The sequence below is a fragment of the Notamacropus eugenii genome, chromosome 4, assembly GCF_028372415.1.
Source record: "Notamacropus eugenii isolate mMacEug1 chromosome 4, mMacEug1.pri_v2, whole genome shotgun sequence".
NCBI classification, from domain to species: Eukaryota; Metazoa; Chordata; class Mammalia; order Diprotodontia; family Macropodidae; genus Notamacropus; species Notamacropus eugenii.
In genome coordinates this window covers 333,267,699-333,293,360 of record NC_092875.1, presented here as the reverse complement: position 1 = coordinate 333,293,360, position 25,662 = coordinate 333,267,699, and the positions used below count along the sequence as shown (strand labels likewise).

Below are 25,662 nucleotides of genomic sequence, written 5' to 3'. Positions count from 1 at the left end.
CTCTAAAAATGAACCAGAGAAGAAAATAGCAAAGCACTCTAGTCTCTTTGCCAAAACCCCAAACGGGCTCACGAAGAGTCATACAGAACTGAACAATAGCAAAAAATTGTACAAGTAGAATTTAAAGATCTACTGAGTCCAACCCCTTCATCTTACAGAAGAGGGAACTGAGGCCCAGAGAGATTTACGTAAAGTCAGACAGGTAGTAAAGGGGCAGAGGCAGTATCTGAATGCAGGTTATCTGACACTAAATTCACCACTACTTGACACAATACAATGCTGTCTCCCTTAGCATTATATCAGGGGAATAAAGATAGCATACACTAAAGATAATAATAAAGGAATGTACATAATGTGGAAGGAAGGGCAAGAATTAGAAAAAGTCAGAAGGATGAGAGAAGGGAAATGATGGTATTTTCCAGCCAGCAAGAACCTACCATCAATTATTCAACACCTACTGTGTGCTGAGAATTGTGCTAGTGGCTCTGCAGGACACAAAATAAATAAAAACCAGTCCCTGCTCTATAGGATCTGTTGAAAAGACAAAAAAATATATATATATATTCAAGTGAAATTCTAAATAATACTAGGTGAGAGGGGTTGAGACAATGAGGGTTCTTGAGGGGAGGAAGCAGGTTGAGAGTTCTGATAGCCTGCAAAAGACCAAAGTTCAAAGGTTGAATGTGAAAGGATAGAAGCAGGGCCCTAATGCAATGCTTAGCATTCACAGCAGGAAGCAAATTTCTTTGCATAAGGCTGAGAAGACTGACTCAATCAGCAAGTATTTATTGGGTTCAAGCCCTATGCTAGTTATGATGGGAGATTCAGAATTGTAAGACCTGGTCCCGGCCCTCATGAGTTCAGTCTAATTGGTGGAATAGGAAGTAAACACATGAAGATAATAAATCAATCAACAAACATTTATTAGTTGCATACTACGTTCCAGGTGCTGTGCTAAGCACTGACTAACAAATAGTAGAAGATAACACGTCAGTCCCAAAAGAATGATATTCTTTTTAAAAAGGGTTATGAAGGTCCCAAGGTGGGAGAAACAAATTCCAGCTATGGTGGTCAGTAAGAACTTGAGATTAGAGCAGGACCTTGAATCCAAAAACAAGTTAACTACCAGGGAGGGTGAAGGGGACCCAACAAGGGGCTGGAGAAAGTCTTAATTATCTGGCAGGGCTTATCGACTAAAATCAGTCACTCAATAAGCATTTACTGACTCCCTGCTATGTGCCCACAAAAAGGGAGGAATATTAATATGGTCTAGCAGTGGAGAGGGCAGACTCATAGCATGAAAATGTAAATTTGTAATGTGCCAGCACAGCTCAATATCTTTATCATCTTTTCTATGGAATTGAGCTGTTATGTGAAATATATCCTTATGATATGGAAACAATGTGATGTTGATTAGAAAAACCTATGTAATATACAGTGTGAGGATTCAGTCAATGTTTATTCATAAAAATAACAACATTGATTTGGGGTCAAGGATTTAAAAAATGAATATTTCATGTGATAAAAGCTAAATATGCTAATGTTAGAAGAAAATCTCTCTATAATTTTTATTCCATATGTTACTGCTTTTGAGAGAAAATATACCTTCAATATTTCAAAAGACTTATGATTTTATCACCATTGGTACTTCTTTTATCTAGCATATTACAAGCCCTCCGTACCTCAGTAGAATGCATTTCAGCATTACTGTAGCTACAAGTTCACCCTAGGATGGTCAGTGCTCTCTCCAAGGCAGGTCTTCACACAATAGTGCACCATGGGACAACTAAACCTCCCACCCTGTTATCATAACTTTGGGTAATGGAGTGTGTCACCTCTGTGCCGCAGAAGCCACAAATGCTGCATGGCATCGTTGTACTGGACTTACAGAGTTGAACTTGAGTTCGTCACAGACACCTACAAACTGTATGACCCTGGGTAAATCAGTTTCTCTCTCTCAACCTCAATTTTCTCACTAGAAAATAAGGATAATAATAGCACTTGCCTCACAGGATTGTCATGAGGATCAAATGAGATCTGTTATATAAAATGATTACAGCATTCTTTGAATGTTAGCTATTTATTATTGTTATCATTAATTGAGTGGTCAGCTTTCTGATAATGAGTCTTCAGCACTAGTCTAGTCTTGCTCTCAGATGACAGGCAGGATTTACAATCACATTTATTACAATGAATATTACCAGGATTATAGCAAATTCGTATCATAGTAGTGATTATAAACATAGCTCAATCCTGGTCATGGAAATCTGGCTAACAGTGATGAATTCATTCTGAATTAAGGATTCAATACCCTAGACAGTCTGGACATGTATTGAGTGTACACTAAATTCCTGACATCATAATAGTCTCCTACGACTGGAAAGTTTCTCTAGTATTCATCAGGTTTATCCTTTTTGCCCTTTTATGGGTCTTACCAAATTATTAAACTGTTTACATTATGTCACAGTAATAGTGTAATGTGGAGCCGGAGGAACTCACAAGCTTGTGTTGCCCTACTGTTTTTTTCTCTTTGACATCTCCAGAAACAGAAGATCCAACACTATTCCTCAAATGCACCATCCCTCCTTACTTGACACAGTTTTAGTAATAGAATTCCTAATATTCTTTCTTTAAAATCTTAATTTTCCAAAGATTTCCTTTGTAAAATGAGATTTAATATGTGAAAAGACTGAGTGTATTACAATCAAATCAAATGTGTTACTCTGCAAATTTATGTGCATGTACATGTGTTTATCTTTTTTCAGTCTAATTCTCTATGTTGCAGTGAAATGGCAAAAAAAAAAAAAAGCAGTCTTTTCTAGAGAAAGGAGTAATGGATTGAAAATAAGGACACCTAAGTCTTCATTCCTAGCTCTGCCACAAATAAGATGCTAATTCAGCAAATCACTTTAGTACTCTGAGTATCAGTTTCTTCTGTAAGTAAAGGGACTTGAAATGCCATGATTTTATCCCATCTTGGTAAATTTGTTCACAAAATTGTTGAACATTATTGATTCATTCAATGGTCAATATAGTACATATCTATTCATACACATGTGTGTATAGAATCTCAAAGCCTTCCTGGAGCACATGTTCTAGTGTAAGAGTGAGACACAAATACATCAAATTATAAAACACTCAATGAATATATTGAAAGGTTGCAATTTGAGTATTATCTAATAATAAAACTGAGATACCATTGAGTCAAATGAAAGGAAGTCCTATTTTGAACAGTAGGTTTATCAATCATTCAAAATGCTATCAAGTACTAATTGAACATATAGCTTTATCCTTGTTCTAGATGCTGAGAAGTTACTTTTCCAAGTTATGAGGTGAAAATGTTAACATTTCCAAAAGACCAAGAAAAAAAATGTCTACGTGAAATGGTTAATGGACTAAAGGGATGTTTGCAGCATACTCCTGACCAGTTGAGATTGTTGTGATCATAGAGTACAATCATGGACCTAGTATGACTGATACTCATTTATAGAATCTGAGTTTGAAAGGACCTCAGAGATCATCTCATCCAAGCTGAACAGAAATCTATATCTTTGATAAAGAGTCATCTACATGCCATTTCTCCTGAAATAGTCTACTCTTTTTTTTTAATTTCACCAACTGTTATGATTTATTTCCTTATATGAAGTAGTATTTCCTTATTCTTACTTTTCTACTCATGGTTATCTGATCTGCCCCACCGCCCTATCCAGAGCTAAGTGGGACAAACCTTAGCCTACATGTCAGCCTTTTGGCTATTTAAAGGAAATTACACACACATATATCTTGGTTTCTCTTCTCAAGTTTAATATTCTCAGTTCCCTTAAGCAATCCTGACATAGCATAGTTTCCCCTCCTCTTACCATTCTGAATATCCTTCTCTGGATTCATTCCAGCTTGCTAATGTTATGCTTAGAACATACCTAGAACTGAATACTACAAATGTGTTTTTACCAGGATAAAGTATATGAGGGCATCATGTACTTTATTTGAACTACCTCTTTTAGGGAAGCTTAATATATTGGTTTTTATTTGGTAGTTGTTACTGATTTTTATTGAGTTTGCAGTCACATAAAAGGTTCTTATCTACAAAGTGAAGGGGTTGGACTAGATGATCTCTAAGATCCATTCCTACTCTAAATCCCATGTCTTTAAAATAAGAGTGGGAACACTCCTCAATCTAAGACCCAAATATTCTTCCTCTAGGATAAATCAATCAGACCTGTACTAAAAAGCATTTTTCACCCTTAATAGGTGTTTTTATGACTTTGACAACTGGAAATGTTTCTAACACATAGTAATCACTTACAAAAGTTCATGCTGATTATCTGATAGGAAATCCTATCTGGATTTTACCAGTTTCTCTCTCTCTCTCTCTCTCTCTCTCTCTCTCTCTCTCTCTCTCTCTCTCTCTCTCTCTTAGAAAAATAGAAGTTCAATTATTATCTGGTTATTCAGGGTGGGTCTACTTTTATGGTGAAACATTACCCAATTCCAGCCCAGGATCTAAGACTGATTTTTCCAGTGGCCTTTTTTTTGATAACCATGAGTCTCAATGGCAGATGTCATCACTGCCTGGAGCTTATCTCCTCTTGACTGCTTCCTTCAAGGTGCAAATTCCCTTTTCTTCCAGCTTTGATAGCTATGTTGAATCACAAAGGAATTTTTTGTTTGTTTGTTTCCAAATTATGGATCACCCTAGCTCTCATCTTCTTTGCTGAGACTCAGAGAATGACTTGCCTGGGTTATGAGCTCAACCCATTTCTCAATATTAATCTTAATGACATCCCTCAGATGCCCCTCCCTCAATTCCCCTTGAAGTGATCTCCTAGAATCTTGACATAGGAGAAAAAATTACATTTAATTAATCATTTAGACAGGTCACCAGAAAAGTAAGAGAGATGAGTCATTTTATCCCAGGCAGTCCCATCTGCTTTGCCTTGGTTATGCTATGGCATGGATCACATGTAGGACTCAGATGTTTTCTAGCACCACTGAGTAGAGATACATTTTTCTTTTCCCAGTCTTATGTTATATCCAGATACTCTCAGAGGGGACCTACTGGGGCAATCTCCCTGATTTTCTATTCCATAAGTGACAAGTCTTCTTGTGAGAGTGAGCTCAGAGCAAGGTATAGACATTTCTTCTCCTAAATATTATCTAGACTATTGTGAAGCAAAGTATGACTTTTTAGATTCTGGTTAACCTGAGGTAGTCAGAAAATGAATTTTTTTCCTAGGTATTCAGTTAATCAAACAATTTGAATGATAGTTACCATATACAACATATAAGGATTAGTAATTTCCAAAGTGCTGAAATATCATAAAATATATTTAACATAAAAATTTTATTGCTTTTAATTTCATCTTTCTTTGATGATACAGAAATTAATTCAAGATCTTTCTGTGCCTTGGGGTACACCGATTATAGTCATTAGAGTACTAGAAAGTTCAGTTCACTATAAATTGTTTATTCATTTAATTCACTCATTTATGAGTGTATGTTCATCCTTTGTTGCCGAAGAAGACCATGCCATCAGAGAAATAATGACATGACTTGCACATGACTTTGTTTTGAGTGAGGGAGGGCTATGCAGGTCACCAGTCTCACTTCTCCTCCAGAGCCCTCTGAATCCAGTGATCAGATATTCATCAGGATGACTGGAAATGGCCCAGGAAGAGGCAACTGGGGTTAAGTGACTTGCCCAAGGTCACACAGCTAGTGAGTGTCAAGTGTCTGAGGTGGGATTTGAACTCAGGTCCTCCTGACTCCTGAACTTGTGCTCTATCAACTGCATCACCTAGCTGCCCCTACTCATTTATCAAGTATTTACTAAGTCCACTTGGTTCCAGAGGAGAAATGAATCTGGTGACTTTGCACAGCCCTACATCACTTAAATCCAATTCACTTGCAAGTCATGGCATCTCCTTCCTGATGTCACCATCCTTTTCAAGAAAAAAAGGACAAACAATCCGTGAGGAGTAGGAGCTGCCCCAGTTACTGGACAGTTCCAACTGGAAATGTAGTTCCTTCCTTCCTTCTTTCTGTCCTTCCTTCCTTCCTCCTTCCTTCTTTTCTTCTTTCCTCTCCTTCTGTCCACATAAGGAATCATATCCTTACCTGAGGGTACTCTGCTCGAAGGAATATAAATTTTAATCACTGAAATCTAGCAAGATATCTTGGGGTTAATGGGTTAGAGTTCTTTTTTTCTGGTGACCATGTCTTAAAATTAAATCACTCTGGCTCTCATTGATTGGCCAGCAATGGGACACAGTCCAAGCCTCACTGAGTCATTGTTTAGATTCTGATGGCTCACAGTGAGTGTAAATAGCAATTGTTCTGTTTTGGCCAGAAACCCTGAGGGTCCTCCCATCCCAGAGTGATCTTTTTATTTTTTGTAAAACTAGGTTAAAGAGGCCATTCTTTGCCTCATTTTTACCTAGCCTTAATCACTGAAAGGGTATGTCCTCAGACAAACTGAGGCCTGGGAAAGATCTTTGCTTAAAAAGGTCAAAGTCTCCATTATATCCAGGCCCATCTTCACTCATCCTGATCCATATCTGGCCAGTGGACCCAGTTAGCTCTGAAGGAGAAAGTGAGGTTGGTGACTTTACACAGCTCTCCATCATTTAACTCTAATCCACTTGAAAGTCATGACATCTCTTTCCTAATGTCATGATCCTCTTATAGAACAAAGGACAAACAATAACAGCTTACTGAGCATCTTCGGTATGTCAGCAGCCCTTTAAAAATGGCCATTTCCCCCAAGGGTTGGTGTCCAGAGGAGGCTCTTTAAGGATAAGGAGCTACAACTATGTGTCTAAGTACAACAACATGCAGGAGTTTGCATGGTTCTGAGATCAGCACATTGCCTCACATAGACAGCTAGGTAGTAGAGCAGAGCTGGACTTGGAAGAAAGAAGACAGAAGTTGGAATCCTCTCTCAGCTGTTGATTAGCTGTGTGATCCTGGGGAAGTTTCTTAATCTCAGCCTCAGCTTTCACCTATGTAACATGGGGATGACAATAGGACCTACCTTATAGGGATGTTGTGAGATTCAAATGAGATATAGAAATTACTTTATAAACCATAAAGTGTTATATAAAAGTCAAATATTGTTATTGGCCATGTGTAAACATATTCCCTGCAGTGGAATGTAATCTCCTTAAGGCACGGCTTTTTGTCTATGTCTTTGCATCCTATAATACCTAGGCTATTGAGTATTTAACCCTCTGCATTTTCTCCATTCTTGGTTGACCTTTGTTTTTCAGATATGCACCCTGTAACATGCCTCTGATCCCTGATTTTGCATGACTTACCAGTCATTTTTGGCCTTGCCCTAAATTTAGATCTTTGGGCTCTGACTTTTCTCTGATACCCAGCTTCAGCAACCTATGATGTGGAGGAGATCCAGTCTATGACCTATCCTGACCCTTATGGGCAACAACATTAGACAATGGGCACAGCATTATACATCAACTAGACAGACACCAAGAGACAAATTGTTTTAGAAAATTTGCTAACATTAAACTTTCATCCCAATATCTGAGAAATCTGCCTGATCTTAGAACACACCTAGAAAAAAAAATCAATATAGTTCTGGTCCTTAAGGAATTTATCATCTAGTTAGGGATTTAGGACATGAACTCCTTGAGAGCAGGGACTATTTTGTTTGGTTTTGTTTAATTTGTTTGCCTTTATGTATATCTCCAGTGCTTACCACAGTCCCTGGCACATAGTAGGTGCTTAATGAATGCTTTCTGTCTGACTGGCATAAAAAAAAGAGACAAGGGATGTATTTTTGGAAGCTGAGAAAAGATAATCAAATATATATGCCTTGTAGAAAATTCAGTACAGTTCAAAATTTCAAAGTAATGAAAGACCTCTGTACTGACTGGTGAGGGGTTGGCTATGCCTGTAGATTTTTTCAGAACTTATGTTTTGCTCTCAATCAAAAATGAAAGGGAGAGGGATGGGGGAAAGAGCCCTATCATCTGTCACTGCTCCAATCTCTCTCTCACTCCTCTGTGGATTCTCTTTTTGGGGAGCCAGATGCCAGGCAGCCGATGATATTTTTCCTATAGCAACATCATCTGCTCTTTGGCAGCTTCCTCAGGCAAGTTGTTTTGGCAGAGGTAATGTTGCCTCCAGGTCTGCCTCTGTCACATGCTGAGGCTATTAATGGGTATGTGAGCCTGTCAGCTCTGGCTGGACTCTCTTTTCCTTGACTTCTCTTTGTGCTCCTAGAACTTGGACACTTCTACATTTTAAATTCTTTCCCAGTTTTAGAGAAATCATTCACCAATTATTCCTCTGACTTCTAAATAGAGCCTTTCCAACAACAAAAGACTCCCATGTGTCAGTTACTGATCCTACCCAACACCTACCCAAGGTAGATACTCCTCCCCACTCTCCACCACCACCACAATTCCACACCATCATACGGCTAATCCTCTGCTATGCTCATTTTGTGACCCTTCAAATACAATACAATAAACCATGGGCAATTATGTAGATAATTGACCAGAAAGGAAGGGAAGAGATGTTGTGTCTATGATAAAGTACTCTGTCCAGGATGAACTTTATGGATCAAGTTTATTTTAAAAACAAACAAACAACAACAACAACAACAAAAACTCAAAACATATGCATTCCCATACTTGATCAGAACATCAGTCTACTCTCCCAAATCACCAAAGGACAGTGAATGGGAAAGTTGCTGTCCATGATACTGCCGTCAAAATGTTGGAAACATACCTGAACATCTCCTAAATGCCTTTTAATGCTTTTTCAATGCCCTATTGATCTAAACCTGCTTTAGATTTGTTTTACCTGCTATAACTATTTTTAGAGAACTATTGTCCAAATAATGACATACAATTAAATTAACTATTGGTATGGTTATTTGAGACAGATGGTACACATGGACATTGTTAGACTCAGAAGTAAATAAGAGGAGAACAGAATTTCCCAAAAATTGAAAACATCCTTTAATGAGCCCTAACACCTCTCAGCAATATAGGCCAATGTTTTTAATACCAATATCCTACCAATGTTGTTGTATGACCATGAGATATACATTCAAAGAACTGCAAATAAATACTGCATAGAGAATCATGCAGACATTCATGGTTGGGATGAACAGACTACAATATGGAATAAATGAGGAACAGAGATAGAAGACGTCATCAGGGAAACGTGATAGTGAAATAAGTCAGAAGTCTTGAATGGAAAGTAGGATGGACAGGTAGGCAAACTCACCTCAGATTCTTCCAAATCAGTAGAAGTCAAGGAAGGCTTCAAATATATTAAGTGAGCCCCCTGAGATATGGGAGTATATGGACAAATATTAAATAGAATGGGAAGGTATAGGTGGGTAATGATTTGCGTTATTTGAGAGAACATCTAAGCTGATGATATTATAGATCCATTCGGATATTTCAGTTTAACCTCCAGTGGGAACTATTTCCTTGGATTTACTGACCTCTCTCACTCTCCTCTTCCTGTGGAGAAAGTTTGCCTGAGTTTCCTTATAGAACAGGAGTGAAGAGAGAAACTGTGAAGTGTGAGGTAATGCTGTCTTTGAGCTTCAGATGTGAAATTTAAAGGTGATGCTTAAAGGAAGAAATATTCTCAAATCTCTTCTAGGGGATAAATGTCACGTATCTCAGCAACCAAATTCAAGAACTATGGAAATACACCCAACTCAGGTGGAAATATCCAGCTGAGTATTAAGAGAAAGATTAGAGCCAATGGTAACTGAAAGAAAAAACTTAAAAGTACTAGATTTCCAACTAAAAGAGAATAGATCTGGTGTGGACCAGTTGACAGAAGCACATGAATGACTAGACATCTCTCTTGTTTTGATTCAGTATAGTTATCAAGCTTCTTATTATAATTCAGCTTTTCCAAGTATTTTTTCCAGCTGGAGATATATAGAGAGACCTCTCAGAGACAGAAAGAGAGAACACAAAATGCAGTTTAGAAAATATGAATCAGTTTCTCCCAAGTCCGATAAATAAACTTGAATAAACTGGACAAGTGTGTTCCTAAAATGCATCTTGGAGACGTATGGAGATAAGAGAAAAAACTCTGACACACAAAGAAGTGGCTACAACCTTGATATCTTTCCTGATCAGTCTATCTTCTCCACTACAACATGGGAAATACAAAGATATATGAGACATAGTCTGTGTCATTGAAAAGCTGAAGAGATGGGCAGACAAAATGTGCACGCACGTGCACACACACACACACACACACACACACACATTAAGGGCTATGTAATGTTAGGCAGTATATGGTTAATGTCTAATGAGTGGTACCAACAATAAGGACAATGGAAGCTGAGAGGAAGAAGAGAATAACATAGCTGGGAGTGGTCACAGAAGCCCTGGAAGAGGAACTAAAACATGAGCTAGATCTGAGAAAATATAACAGGAAAGAATTTTGGGTGGGAGCATATACCCTTGAATGGGGAGGGAGTTGAAAATGAGCATGGGGAAGAGTTAATGGACTAAATCTAATAAAGCAAAGGGTTCAGTTTTAGGAGAGGGAGACTGGAAAGGTAGGTTGCAGCTGGGCTCATGTAAGTACTTATGTATGTAATTGATTATAATATCTCATCTCTGAAGTATGAGACTGAGGTGAGTACTTTCACTACAGAGAATCTACCATTTTGCTAATGGTGCAGGTCATTAAGCAAATATGTTTCCTTCCTTACCAAAAAGTCAAATATTCTTATCTTTCATATCAATACAAATAGTTTTTCTTGGTTTCTGGCCACCCTGGAAATAATACAATGAATTTCCAGCCCCTGTCTTTAAAGGGCTATAATAAACCAAGGGGGAAATGAATTTGAAAACCCACTAAAATACCTTCACAATGTCCTTTGAAGGCCCAACAGATTCCTCCAGTGTTCTGCCCTGAGTCTAAGACCCCATTCCATAAGGTTTGAATTAAAGAGGAAAGAGATACTAATGATAAAAATAAAATCAGATACAGCATTGCCCCTATAGCCCAACTATCATACTTTCAAATAGGCTGATCACTTACAGTAGAGGTTATTTAGAACAAAGTGGAACTCCGGAGTCCATTTATTTGAATGTATTTCCATTTCAATCACTACACTTCAAAAGTGGCTTCTCCTTCCCATCACATAAGGTGAATCGAAGTGATTTTGAGAACTTGCATCAAGAACTCCTACTCTGCAAGGGCAAAGATGGGTGGGGAGAGGGCTTTTTACCTACCCCCACCGCCTGCTATGAGATGTGTGATTCAAGAATCAGCTGTTCATTTCTCTCTCACATACCCATGTTCTATGAAGATGTCAAATTAGAGTGAATATTTTTTCCCTTTTCTCTTTGTGCAAAAAAATAAAGTGGACTTTTCTTCAGGGAGAAACTAGAGATCATGAATATTTTGTGAAATTTCTTGATTTATTTGACATGGTCATTACAGACTGCTATGGTCAAAGAATTCATCACCAAGAAGCCTATTGATGATAAGTTCCCTGTTCTTTGCTTGGCTGTTGTCAGAAAGTGAACAAAAAAAAACAGATAAAATGGAAGGCCAGCATATTTTATTAAAATGCATGCAATCTCAAAATTTCAAGAGGAAGTTTCCTTATATTGGTTAAATTGATTAAATCCCTTGCATTGGGTTTAACAAGGACAGATAAGAATCACAAAGGACAGTCATGAATGGGTCCTAATGCAAATCCCTGTGAGAAATGGTAACCTTAAGGAGATCCCAGAGAGACACCAAATCAGGGTAGCTTGTCATGGATATGCAAAGTCAGGCAAAATTATAGGGACACATCTCAGGAGCTTGTTAGTTTGTTTTCCTCACAAAAATGTGTTTATGTTTGCTTTTAACCAACTATACTTTCTTACTCAGTAGTCTAAAGAACAACGTTATATATTTGTGAGCTGCCTGCCTAAGATCAGGACTACAGTCTATGTCCAGAGTACACTCAACAAAGAGAAAAGCTAACTGACCTTACTAGGGACTAATTTCAGACTTGTTTTGTGTTAAGTATGTAATCAACTGAGCCATTCATACTACATTTGGATAGAAAATGATCTATCGTGATTTTATTAGATTCTATTTACCATTTTAAAATTATACATGGAGAAGTAATGTGGTATAGCAGATAGGCCACCAGAACCAGAGCCAAATCTTGCCTTACATCCTTACTACCTACTTGACTTGAAGCAAATTATTTCATCTTTCAGTGCTCTAGGTAGGTAGCTTTCTAAGACTATAAGTTATAGAAAAGATATTGTCTCTAGTCATCCAGTACTTAGCACGGTGCCTGATACATAGCAGGTCCTTAATAAATCTTTATTGAATTGAATTGAATCATAGACTGAATTTCCTTACCCAGGAGTTCAGTTTATTCATGAAATCAAAGGTTCATCCCTTAATCTTCTACCTGAAAAATATAATTAAAATTATAATTACCAAATTATAAAGCTAAGACAAGCCTTAGAGATCACCTAGTCCAACTCCCTTGCGTTGTTTCAATATAATTACCAATCTTCAGAGAGATTAAGTTATTTATCTGAGGTTATGCGGTATCAGCAGTTTATCTGATTCTGAAGATGATGGTAGTGGTGAAAATGATAATAGAAGTATGGAACAGTGGAGAGAGTGAAGACTTGGGATCAAAGAACCTTTGTTCAGAAGCTGATTGCCACTTATTACTTGTGATACCTTGAACAAGTTGTTTAACCTTTCTGAGTCTCAATTTCCTCATTTGTAAAGTGAGAAGGTTGAAGTAGCCTGACTTCTATGGTCCCTTCCAGCTCTGGAACAATAATTTTGTGACTCACATTTGTTTAGAACTTTGACATCTGGTGAGGGTGTGCCAGAATACAGAATGCCAATGATTAGTCCAAAAGAGGGGAGGGGCTTACATAGCTTTCTCCCCAACCTCTTCTCTGCATTTCCGTCACTAGTTAATTATTGCCCTAAAATAGTCAACCTTACCCACAAGTCTGCCACATGGGTATCAGGTGACTCTTCAGTTTGCTTCACTGACTGTCAATTGTTTTGATAGTCATAGCATCTCCCTCTCCCCTCCAGGCTTTTTCCCTTCCACCATCTTGGTACCTTCTCCTCTCCCCTTTGGGTATGGGTCTCACCTTTTCTTATCAATGCACCCTGGAAGGCCTTAAGGCTAAGGACAGAATTCATTAATTACCTGGGTATTCTACTGGGATACCTAAAACTACCTAATGTTACATTTGGAGCCCAAATGTTTTGACTCCTGGTTCGAAGATTCTTCCAATATACCATATAGAGAAATGAAGCCAACACAGAAAGCTGAGGAGCAAGGGAAAGAAAATTCACTGGATATCTGTGGCATCACTGCTTCTAGGGAAGAACATTGTAAGGGAATGCTGCTAGGGAAACATCATGGCTAATCAAAATATTTAGTGGGCATTTTTTAATATCACTATGTATTCAGCACTACACCATTGACAAAGTATAGAATAGAAAAGAAATAAAAAACATAGACCTTAACCTTGTAGATCTTACAATATAGCCAGAGAAGTGATAATAATAGCACTATAAGTTTTACAAGGCATCTTCCTCACAACAACTCTGTGAAATAATTGGTACCAGTATCATTCCCATTTTACAGATGCAAACAGAGTGCAGAATTGTTGAGTTGGACCAAGGAACGAGTAGGAATGGTGCATAGTATACTATACTTGAAGTCAGAAAGACTTGAATTCAAATCCTGCCTCATGCACACACTATCTACATGTCCTGGAGAAGTTCCTTAACCTCTCTTGTCCTGTTTCCTTATTTGTAAATTGAAGTCATTGAACCTGATGGCTTGCAAGGTATCTTCTAGCTCTAAATCTATGATCCCTTCAGAGTTCCTTTATGTCACTCAACTAGAAATTGCTATAGTCAAGGTTTGGACCCAGGAATTCTGATTGCAGGCCCAGTGCATTTTCCAATGCACACCAAATTAGCAGCAAATAATATATGAGATCAATGAGAACTAGAGTAATCAAAGAAAGCTTCCTGGAGGAAGTAGGGCTTGAGCAGGGCTTTAATAGCCAAGTAAGACTTGGAACAGAAAGCATTCAGATGGGAGCAACATGAAGAAAAGGCATGGTACATGGTATGTTTGGACAGTGAAGTCATCCTGATTACAAGAAAAAGATATGGGGTCAACTAGGTGGTTCAGTGAATAGGGCACCCACACTGAAATCAAAAAGAACTGGATTCCAATTCAGCCTCAGGCATTTACTAGCTGTGTGACCCTGGGCAAGTCACTTAACCCTGTTTGCAGAGAGAGAGAGAGAGAGGCAGAGAGAGAGAGGCAGAGAGAGAGAGACAGAGACAGAGAGAGACAGAGACAGAGACGGAGAGAGAGAGAAGGATGCTAAGAGACCTTCAGCAATAGTTTAATAGGTATAAATAGGTATTAAAAGATAATTTCCTGCTGTTATTTTTCCCCCATTATCATCAGTCACATTCTCTCATACTCCCTAATCTGTGTCTATGACCACAACAATGGAGCTGGAGATAAAAAAGAGCCAAACAGGAATTTGAGAGTTGGTAGAATTGGTGCTGATACTTATTTTTACATATGAGAGAGATTAAGTGAACTGGTTAAGAGCTTCGCCCCAGATCTTAAGAAATTGTCAGGAGAGTCAGGATTAGAGCTTGGGGTTTTAGAGTCCCAAAGAATTAGACCCTATAAAACCTTGAGCCTTCATTAGGAAGCTGATTTTCAAGAACCAAGAAAATGCAATGTTGTTCAATGTAGTTGAGGAAGGATTAACTTTTATCAGAAAACAAAACCCTGAATTTTGCATATCTCACCCATGACCCCTTGGGCTATCTGTGCCCTCTGTTGTTTTTTAACTTTCCATTAAGTTCAGGAACATTGAGCAGGGCTGCCTTTGAGAAATGAACAACCCGTGAAAAGAACATGCACATATATACACAGGCAAGCACCAGAGAGCATACACACACACACACACAATGACCTAATGCCAGAACTACATGAAGGGCAGAAGAGTAGGAGTTTTTCTTTTTTTGATTTAATTATTTCTGATTCCAGTTTGTTAAGAAAGCTGAGTTCAATGAGAAAGTCCTTAAAATCATTAATACTATTGTCCCAGAAACGTATTTTCTCTTAGCTGACTTTTTGACAGACTACAGAGGACAAAGAGAGCCTGAAGACAGGGACCTGTCAGTCCTGCTGCACAAAACGTCAAAGAAATCCCATGGAGAATGCCCCCCTTCCTCCCCTTCTGCTTCTTTCTCCTTGTCCTTGCAGGGTCTTTTCTCTCTGTCTCTTTCTCTCTTTCTGTCTGTCTCTCTGTCCCTCCTCTCTCATTTTTAAGTAAATTATCACTGTCCAATTGTCCCGGGCCCCACTCATTCTACCCCTTCCCTCCTGCTTCTTTCCCAATAGGCTTCAAATACACTCACCATCTAGTGTCCTGATGTCAGGCCATCCAACTTTGGTCATTGGTCACCACTTTTCCCCACCAACAGTTGCTTTCCTCTCTAGCCTCTTACCCTCACCTTCCTCAGCAATAGAGGTCTCTAAACCAGCAGTCTGAGTTGAGAGATAGTTAGAGGCTACCTGTGTGGCCCAGATACTGGCAGCAAGGACCAACTCGTGGTGAGAAGGTTAGACTTTAATTGGTCTCTTGTTGACTCCTGCCACATTTCTCCTCTCCTCACCGCCTGTGCAACATGGCAGGTAGTTCACCAGATAGTACAAGTTATTCACCTCTAGACATGCAACCCAGTCTCCTAAATCAACATGCTCTTCTCTCTCTCCCTCCTTCATCTCACAGCACACAACAGATCTTTAAATAAGTGCCTAATGGCACAGTATTTAAAATGGAGAAACACATACTAATAGCTGAGCTAAGCTACAGAGGAGAATGATAAAAAAAATTATATCTACTGGCAAATATCAGAAAGCTGTTAAGTGCCAAAGGACATAAGAAACAGTTTTGTGTGACCCAAGGGGATGTTAGTAGGAACAACAAAATAAGATCGAGAGAAAGTAAGTGTAAGCTATATTGTAAAAAAAAACTCCCTAACAATGAGTCTATCAGAATGTGGGATAGCCTCTGTGGAGAACAGGTGAAAGCTATAGCAGCAAGGCCACAGACAAATAAACTGGATGAAGCACCAGACATAAGAGGAGCAAATGGTAATGTACCCACTGAAGGACCCAGAGTTACCCAATGCTCACTAATGGCAAGTTTCCCAGTTTGGACATCTGTCACTCTCCAACTTTGATCTGAGAAAAGGAATTTGATAGGCATTCTGCTCTGCATGTGATGGAGAACTACTGAAACCTGTGAGAGGCAAAATATTACCTGCTGCCATCTTCTAAAAATACATTTCTTTGATAAAGTCATCAGTCATCTCAGAGTCACAGAGCTGGATGTCTACAGCACTGGTAGTGGTCTCTACAGCAGATCTGTATTCATTTGAAAATGAGTTATTTGATGCCTTATGACATCTCCTGTGCTGTTGCTTAACTTGTGTTATTATTTAATGTGTGTCTATGTCTTATCTCTCCAGCAAGACTTTAAGTTGCCTGAAGGTAGAAACTATATTTTCTACTCATCCTGTATCTCCCAAGGATGGACATAAAGGGCTGGGTGCATAGAAGATAATGTAGAAATGAATTGACCTGACCTAAACCTTAATCCAGTTGCTAACGCCTTATGACATTGGCAAGTAATTGAACCATCCTGGGTGTGTAAAACAAAGTTGGGCTAAATGATCCCTAAGGTCTCTTTAGCCTTATGATTAAATGAATTGAGTTGTCAGTACTTCCTCAGTGGAAAACACCTCTTTCATAATGAATTTTTGTGTTTTGGACTGCTATGCCATTTTAATTACTTTGTTTTTTATGTTTTATTTAACTTCATTTGTTGCTTCAACTCCATTTATGGAAACAGCAGAGAAGAGATAAAATTCCCTTCATCTAGGTACTCTTACACAAATCATCTTTTTTGTTCATTTGTTTTAATCAAGAGATTTTACATCTCTTTAGGAGAACTGCTTTTTACTCTCATAAGGCTGTTAACTACCAACACAAATTTTTTTAGAAGATGGTGTATTCTATCAAATAACTAGCAATTTTTAATAACCTGTTGCAAATCTGAGGATATGTAATTTTGTGTATTTTGATGAACTTGATCACTTAAATGAAAGTAACTTTTTTTATTCAAATTGGTTGTGTGTAGATAGGCCTAGACCCAGGAATTAAGCATCTTTGATCATGAAAATTATACTTTCATTTCTAAAGTTTTCACTTGGACCTGACATAATTCAAACAGTTTTAAATCCCAGAAAACCACAATTCACTCCTTCTATTCCTAATTATCCAGTGTTCTTTATGATTCATCAAAGAGGAAAGTGAAAGGAAATAAATTCCCCCTGAAAAGTTTTAGGGGCCCTGTTTCGGACTGCAGTAGAAATTAAAAGGACAATATTATTCTTCTATCTTGATATCAATCGAAAACAGCATGCCCAATACAAGATGTTGTTAGGATAAGACTTTTTAGAGTATAAATTGTTGTTAAGGGAAACAACTACATTAATTTTATTGCCATGTGTAACAAGCACACAGAAAAATCACAAGATTTCTGGAGCATTAGTGGAAATAAATAAATGAGGGAAAATTATATTCATAATTTTAAATTATAGTTAACAAGGAGAATAGAACTTATATAAAAGAATACAGATTTTGCTTTTTTAAAAAAGCTGATATTTCTTTGAATCACTTTGAGTTACAGTTTCTTCATTTGTACAATAAGAGAGATGGAATAGAAGCTTGCCATAGTCCCTTCTGACTCTGCAGTTTATGGTCCCTAAGCATCTGACACCCATTTAGAAGTTAATTAAGATTCTGACCTCTACCACTGCATTTTATTTAAAGGAAACAGACTCTAGAGGAAGATTCTGAGCCCCTGAAAGAATCACCATATATCATCTTTCCATTTTATCTGGAGGCAGTTAAGTGGTAAACTGGAAGTCAGGAAGTTTTGAGTTCAAATCCAGCCTCAAACATTTATTAGTTATGTGACACTGGGCAAGTCATTTCACACCTGTCTGCCTCAGTTTCCTCAACTATGAAATTGGGTATTAATAGAACTTATTTTACAGAGCTGTTGTGAGTCTCAAATGAGATAATATGTATAAAGTGCTTGGCACAATGCATATAGTAGGTTCTTAATACACAAATTCTTTTTCCCCCTTAACCCATTCTGTAATGAAATCCCATCAAAAAGCAAACAGCCACCCCTGTCTCTGTTCTTGCCCATTTCTGATAACTATTTCTTGGACCACATCCTCTTCAATTCCTTACACCACTTCTAGTCTATGACTACCACTAAAATTGAGTAGTTTTAGGACATTAATTGCCATTCAAGTAATCTAAAACAGGCAACGCTCCTCAGAGATTTCCAACTTTAATTCCATGTGTCAGAGGAAGAAGTGTAGGGTCTTCTAGGTAGTAATGACAGTTAACTTAGATCAAGATAAAATACAGATTAAGAACACCAAAACCAAATTGCCAAGAAGGTGGGATTCTAAATTAGATTACAAATCTGTCATTGGAATTATCTCTAAGACAGCCATGAGAATGTGAGGGCAGCTGGATAAGTTGATTAGGTAAGATGACAAGTATATAAAAAGTGGTAGACTAGGCAATAGGTTTGGGTCTCAACAAATTCTGAAGCTGGCTAAGTACAGTGGAACATAGTAATTAATAAATCCTTGTTTCTTTTCTTTTGAATTACTCCTTTTCCTTCCCTTCTCATTTTAGAGTTTCTTTCCTTTCTCCTGCATCTAGTCTACCAGGCTTTTCCTCCCACCCCAGCTCTCAGGTATCTGCATTGCATTCCATATCCCCAAGGTTTTGCTATCAACTGGATTTCAATTAATGCCTTCTAAAAAATAGCCTGATATGAGCTTATTCCTTCTAAAAATGTTGGCATTCTATAGAGCACAGAAAAAAAATCTTTGAGACCCAAAGAAATGGATCTATAACGGCAAAATCTCAGACACTGTGACAGATGGTGGACTTATTTCTTTATCTCTGATAAAACTGGTCCTTCAGATCAGGATGAACATTTGCTTGGGTGTCTTAAAGTACTCACTGAACTGGTAGAGATGGCTGCTACTCAACCTAGCTCTGGGTTACAAATGTATATGCAACTAGTGTACTTCTTTGGTAAACTCTTAACACCAGACAGTAATGTCTTCTTATAAGAAGCTGTCTAAACATTTCCCACTCACAAAGGTACCTGCCTCCCCTCCCCCCAGTATGAAAGGAGCATTTACCCAGGAATTTGTCTGTTAGTCTCCATCTGGAATAAAACCTAGAGTTCTAAAGTCCCTTTCATTAGAAACAGCGGCGGCAGCAGCAGCAGTATTACTAGTAGCAGTTGTTGTTGTTATAAATCACATGCCATTCAGTTCAATATGACAAACATTTCTTGAGTTTCTACAGTATATGTCATTCACTACTGTGGCCACATATTTATTCATATTCTTACATCCCTCCCCCAACCCCCCCTGCAACATTTCATTGTGGGGATGGGAGACAATATGAACCAAGGAAGCCGGAAAGTAAAAATATATTCAGGAAGCGATGAGTAAACCAGTTTGATCAATTAGGGTGCTTCTTCAAGAGAGAAGTAGATCAGGGGGAACCATCTAAGTGTCAGAGAAATGGAACGGGGATAACAAACCTCTTGGACCCAAAGTTCATAGGGTACTCAAAGTGTTGTCTTTATAAGAAGGGTCTGACTTTGCCATAATGTCAGAAAGAATAAGCCCAAAGGGGGAAGAGGGTATGCCTCTTGACCACAGTAATTACTAGCAGGCAGAGGGGGAGCTGATTATTCAAGAATGTTGATGTATATTTAAATGTTGTTTATTACTTTTAAAAAATTGACAGCAAACCTCATTCTAAAACTAGACAAAGCAGTCTATTTTTCCCCTTCACAATGATTGACACTCAAAAGGTAATACTCTTTAAATTCATTCAATTAAAGCATATTTAATTTTAAGTTTAATTAAAGGAAACTTTAATTAGAAAGAAGATTAAATTTTAATTAAATTTCTCCAAAATCTTCATACTGGCCTTTACTGCTAATATTTCTGTCAGAACCAAATCCCTTCTTAATATTCTTAAATTCTATTCTAGCATTCTTTCCTTGGAATTAAATTGGAGTCTCACTGGCAGTCCTTGCTAACTGTGAAAATTATCCCCCTTCTTAAAATACTGGAAATGTAACTGAGGAACCAGAGTCTCTCTGGGCCTAAAGGGAATGGGGCAAGGAAATGGTGATTCTATTACCAATGTGATTTTTTCAATCCCTTACCAATTCTTTCCAAGGCAATTAGGTATGGTAGACCTGCTGTGAGCCAGTTTGTACTGAATCAACATTATCAACAAATATTTATGGAACACCTACTGTGTGTCTGTCACAACATTAAATTTCCTCCCTGTCAGGGGTAGCATTCTTAGAATGCCAGTTCATCCAGATAATCCCAACAGGCAGATGATGGACAAAGAAAACACCCAACGTTATCTCTTGTGGATCTCACTTCTGGATTCCCATAGCCCATACTAGAATCTAGTTCTCTTAACTATAGTGCAGTGCTCTTTCTAATATACCAAGATGCTGAAAGTCTGTTCTTCTCTCTTAAAATAAACTATAGAAATACTCCTGTTCCAAAAACTCTGTCTACTTGATATAGCTGAAAATACACTGAACTGGGAGCTCAGAGACCTAAATCTTAACCCAAGATTTATGCACACCCAGACTTGGGTAAATCACTAAGATGTCTGTGTCCCCCTTTCCTGATATATAAAATGAGAATTAAAAAAAAAGCCTGTCCTTCCTATATGAAAAGTTTGTTGTGAAGACTAATACAGTGATAGAAATTACGCATTTAGTAAACTATAAACCGTTATACAAATGTAAGATGTTATTAATATTATAACTAACTGGTCTTTCCTCCTCCCTTGTGTCTTGCTCTATCCTTTTCTAACAGTCCTTGTCCAAACCCAACTAGAAACTCATCCCTTCCAGGAAACTTTCATTGAAATCTCTGCTACAATCTTCCCTGACTTCAGCTGTTCCTCTCCTCGACTTCCTCTCAGCAGTTATACCAAATTACTTGGCACTTGTGATTATTGTTCTGCTTCAGAGATCAACCTCTTCCTCTGCCCCCACAAAGCAAATTTCATGAGACAAACCACACGTGTGAAAATAAAAGAAAATGAGGATAAAGAACTTGACTAAAATAGTTAACTTCAATCTTCTTACAAGAACAAGAAGAGTCATGCAGCAGGAAGAGGAAGACAGCTTTGGAGATTGTGTGGCATGTAGTAGAAAGATCAATGGATTTGGACCAAGAACTCTGGATGTGACCCTTTGAAGACCTCAGTTTCATCATGTGTAAAATACTTATGATATTTCTACTATTTATCTCATGGAATTGTTATGAGGAAACTGCTTTATAAACCTCAAAGGACTACCTAAATGAAAGTTCCTACACCATTAAATTCTTATAGTTATAGGAGGACTATACTGAAAATCATTCCAACTTTATTATTCAGTGAATATAATTTTCAATCAAAATCTATCATATGCCAATACCTATACTGAATATTATGAGGAGATATAGTGTTTGCCTGGTCATCTCCTCAGTGCCCTCTCCATCAAAATCCCATGATATACTCACTCTTATATATGATGTGGATGTTCCCCTCATCTGGAATTCCCCCTAAATTCTTCCACCTATTTCAAATGTGATCTATTCTGCAAGTCTCAGACCAAATCCCAATCCCGTGATGAAGTCTTCTCTGAGCAATCTAGTTCTCATTGCCTACTACCCTACCCCGCACAAACTCTCCTTTTCTTCATATACAGTGCACCAGAGAGATGAGTAGTTAATTAGAAACTTTTATTATTCAGCAAAGGTCTATATATGCTAATTATGTCTTTCCTACTGGATTGAGCTCTATCCTTTTCTAACAGTCCTTGTCCAAACCCAACTAGAAACTCATCCCTTCCAGGAAACTTTCATTGAAATCTCTGCTACAATCTTCCCTGACTTCAGCTGTTCCTCTCCTCGACTTCCCCTCAGCAGTTATACCAAATTACTTGGCACTTGTGATTATTGTTCTGCTTCAGAGATCAACCTCTTCCTCTGCCCCCACAAAGCAAATTTCATGAGACAAACCACACGTGTGAAAATAAAAGAAAATGAGCTCCTTGGGAACAAGGACTGCATTTTATACTTCTGTCTCCATCAGCTCCTAACACATCACTGACATCCCAAATCAGAATGAATACTTGCTGAGTGATTGAAATGAAAGAGAAACCTTAGCCCCTGTCTTCAAGAATCATTCAGTCTAGTACAAAATGGAACTTAGATATAAGATTTTGGAATTCTCACCAAGCATCATACAAACTATTTATAGAAGTACCAAAGGAAGACTGAATAGAGGAAATATCAGGGGGTGGTGGGAGTTTATTTGGGAAGGATTTCCATCTGGAAAAGATGAGTTTTGTGGGTTAAAAAAATGAAAAAAAAATGAGACTTGGAAATAGGGGCAGGGAATATGAGAGAGAAGAGGAGGGAGTGAGCAGAATTTGTCAGAAGTCATAGATGCAAAAGAGATCATTCTAACAAGAAACACAGAGAGTAAATTGATTTGGTAGAATCTTTTTCAAGTCTTCAGATTATCCATTATTCAGCTATAAAATGGGTACAGTATAATACTAATGTTCCTATCTTGGGCATTTTTGTGAGTCATAATTATTTATTGTTTATAAAAGGGCTTTGAACTCTCCAGATAAAAGGCACCAGTAAAGTTCAAAGGATCACTCAACACCATTATTAGTTATAGTTAGACTTAAAGTGGTAGGAAAGATAGGGCTGCTTCCAGTGCAGCTGTCATCCTGCTTTTTTATCACTTGCAGGATTTTCACAGCTAAATTGGAATTTTTCTTCATTACTTTTCCACTGGCAATTAAAAAAAGATCAAAATGGGACTTGTAACAAGGAGTCTGAATGCTAAATTTTGCTCACTATAGAAAGGCCCTCAACATATTTTATAAAGCATTCTCTCTTTGCAGATACTGCTTGAAAAGGATTTAAGGGAGTGTGTCACTTTGTTGACTTTCTCCCTTGTTACAAGCCAAGCAAATAAACCTTGCCATTTTTAAAAATTTAAATTTATTCACCTCCCCTACCCCAGCCAGTGACAAAATACTCCAAACCACCAACCTGATTATTCAGAATCCATACAAGGCACAAAGAGTAGAGCAGTCTTCATCGCTCATCACCGAAATTCTATCACTTCTTACTGTACTTCCTCTTGTACCGGATCTTCAGACCCAGAGGAAGTTCTACAGGAGACAAGTCTGTCTCTATTTCCTGCTGGACTCCTTTCTGATATCTCATCAGTTCACCTTACGTGCTCATGGACAGCAACTTTGTTTTGGAATCAACATCTTTTGTATTTACTCACCCAGAGGTCATTACTTGCTTCCTACTGAGTCCCCTGAGTGATATATGATCCTCTCTTCCCTCCTCCTCAGCCTCAGTACTACTAGGAGGCAAGGGCTGACCTTTCTTCTTACTGAGGGTCAGCTCTGCCTTCTTTAGACGTTTAACACAGCTCTTCAGCTTGCCCTGGGTATGAGGGTTCAATGGAATCATTGCCTCTTCCTTGTTCCTAGCACTTTTCACCTCCTTCTCATTCTTACAGATAAAACCAGGTTGAAAGACCCAAAGAAAGCATGCATATTGATTCTCTGCTGGTGCTGGAGCTTGGGAAAAAGCAAAACTGCCTGTAGCACAGGCTGCCTGTTCAGTCTACCCAATTTCCATCTCTATCTGATCCAAAAAAAGAAACATCTTTATTCAAAATAAGGTTCAAAAGTGACAAAATCAACCCAGAAATAGAGGTGAAAATGAGCTCATTGGAAAACACAACCAGAGCTATAATGATTTCTTGTTTACTTGCTAAGTCAAGAGTTCATGGACTTATAGTTTCTTTTTTCTTCTATTTTCTCTGTCCTCTCAAGCATTCCTCCTTTTTCTCCCCCCAACCCCAACTCCAACAACAAATGCTACCAAAACAGCCAAAAGGAGTTGAGAGAATGAAGCTTCGTAGATAGCTAGAGGGGTTACCTAAGTCATTCCTATTTCTGAAGAGACCCAGGATCCTGAACTTGGCCCTGGGCAGATTAGAAACTTTTCAGTTCCCTTTCAAAGATCTAATTTTCATTTTCTGAGGATTCTCTGGACTTTCCAGTATTCCGCTCAGAACTTTGAGCTCTTTGGGTGACAATTGTGTGCTAGGCAACTGATTAATCTAAAATAACTTGAAAGAATACTTGAAATCTCCATTTTCTAGCTGGTTCCTCCAGAGGCACAAAGTTTAGGGAGGCAGGAGGACTGGTCTTGAAGATTTTCAATAATCACTCATAGTAAAATGGGAAGTATGGAATTTGGTTTGTTGTGATGGCAGTTGGAACCTTGTCCATTAAAAAAATTTCAGAACCTTTACCTTAGTTCTAGTTGCACTTATCAGACATATTGCACTTAAATGCCCCAATTATATATGTATACGTATATGTTTGTATGCAAGCATCTATGTTCAAGTTATCGTTATTTCCCATGCTACTCATGGCTTCCTTGATGTGCATTGGCTTACTGGCTTCTTTTGCACACTTCACTGGAGCTGAAATTGTGGCTGAAGTGAAATATCGATTTGTTCATTCTACAGAACAGAACTATGAGAGATTCAAGTTCCCATCCCAGTAGTACCATGAGTTAGCTGTGTGACTTTTGGAAGGTTACAATTGTCTTTCTGCACCTCAGTTTCCTCATCTGTCAGTGACAATACCTAGCCTGCCTACTTCTTAAGCATGTTGTGAAACATGCTTGGAAACTTGGTAAAGATGGTTTAATGGTGAAAAGATCTATACAGATCCAAGGCATTATCAGTATTGTTTCATGGAAACCTACCTTCTGATGTCAGGCTCTGAATTCCTTTTTTCTATAAGTCCTATCCTCTGAAATATCTCTAAGTCAACTATTGATCTTCATATATTTTCTTTCCCTATTTGAGTTTTGGGCAGCGTGATATCATTGGAAGGGTACTAGCAATCAAGAAATTATGGAAAAGTTGAAATCATTATGACACATTCTCTTCCTTTATAGATGAGGAAAATGAAGCCTAGAGAGCTGAAGTGACTTTTCCAGGGCACACAAGTGGCAAACTTTTGAACTTTGGTCACCAATTTCAAATCTAATGTACTTCTACTCTACACATTTTAATTGGAAGGAATTGGAAGCAGAGACATGGGGCTCAGATTCGTACTACCTATATAACCTTAGGCAAATCACCATATCTCCTCATCAGTCTGGTCCTCTGAGGTTTCTTCATCTGTAAAATTAGAGAGTTAGACTAGAGAATCTTTCAATTCCTTTCCAGTTCTCATTTTTATGGCCTTATAAGAAGGATGTTCCAGTTCTAGCTCTGCTACTAATTTACTGAGTAATCTTGTACAAATCACTTTACCTCTCTAGGTCTTGCTTTTCTGAGTTGTGGAGTGAGTGCAC

At 38.1% G+C, this 25,662-nt stretch overlaps 1 long non-coding RNA gene across 1 annotated transcript in view; it reads right to left on the bottom strand.

Annotated features, from left to right (window-relative positions):
* Window positions 1-24,322, bottom strand: part of LOC140498469 (uncharacterized) — a 48,664-nt gene extending 24,342 nt beyond the window's left edge. The window contains exons 1-2 of the long non-coding RNA XR_011965102.1: window positions 23,317-24,322; window positions 12,382-12,433 (exon numbers count right to left, since the gene is read on the bottom strand). This is a non-coding gene — a long non-coding RNA (uncharacterized lncRNA). The remainder of the gene's footprint in view (window positions 1-12,381; window positions 12,434-23,316) is intronic.
* Between the last annotated feature and the right edge of the window lie 1,340 nt (window positions 24,323-25,662).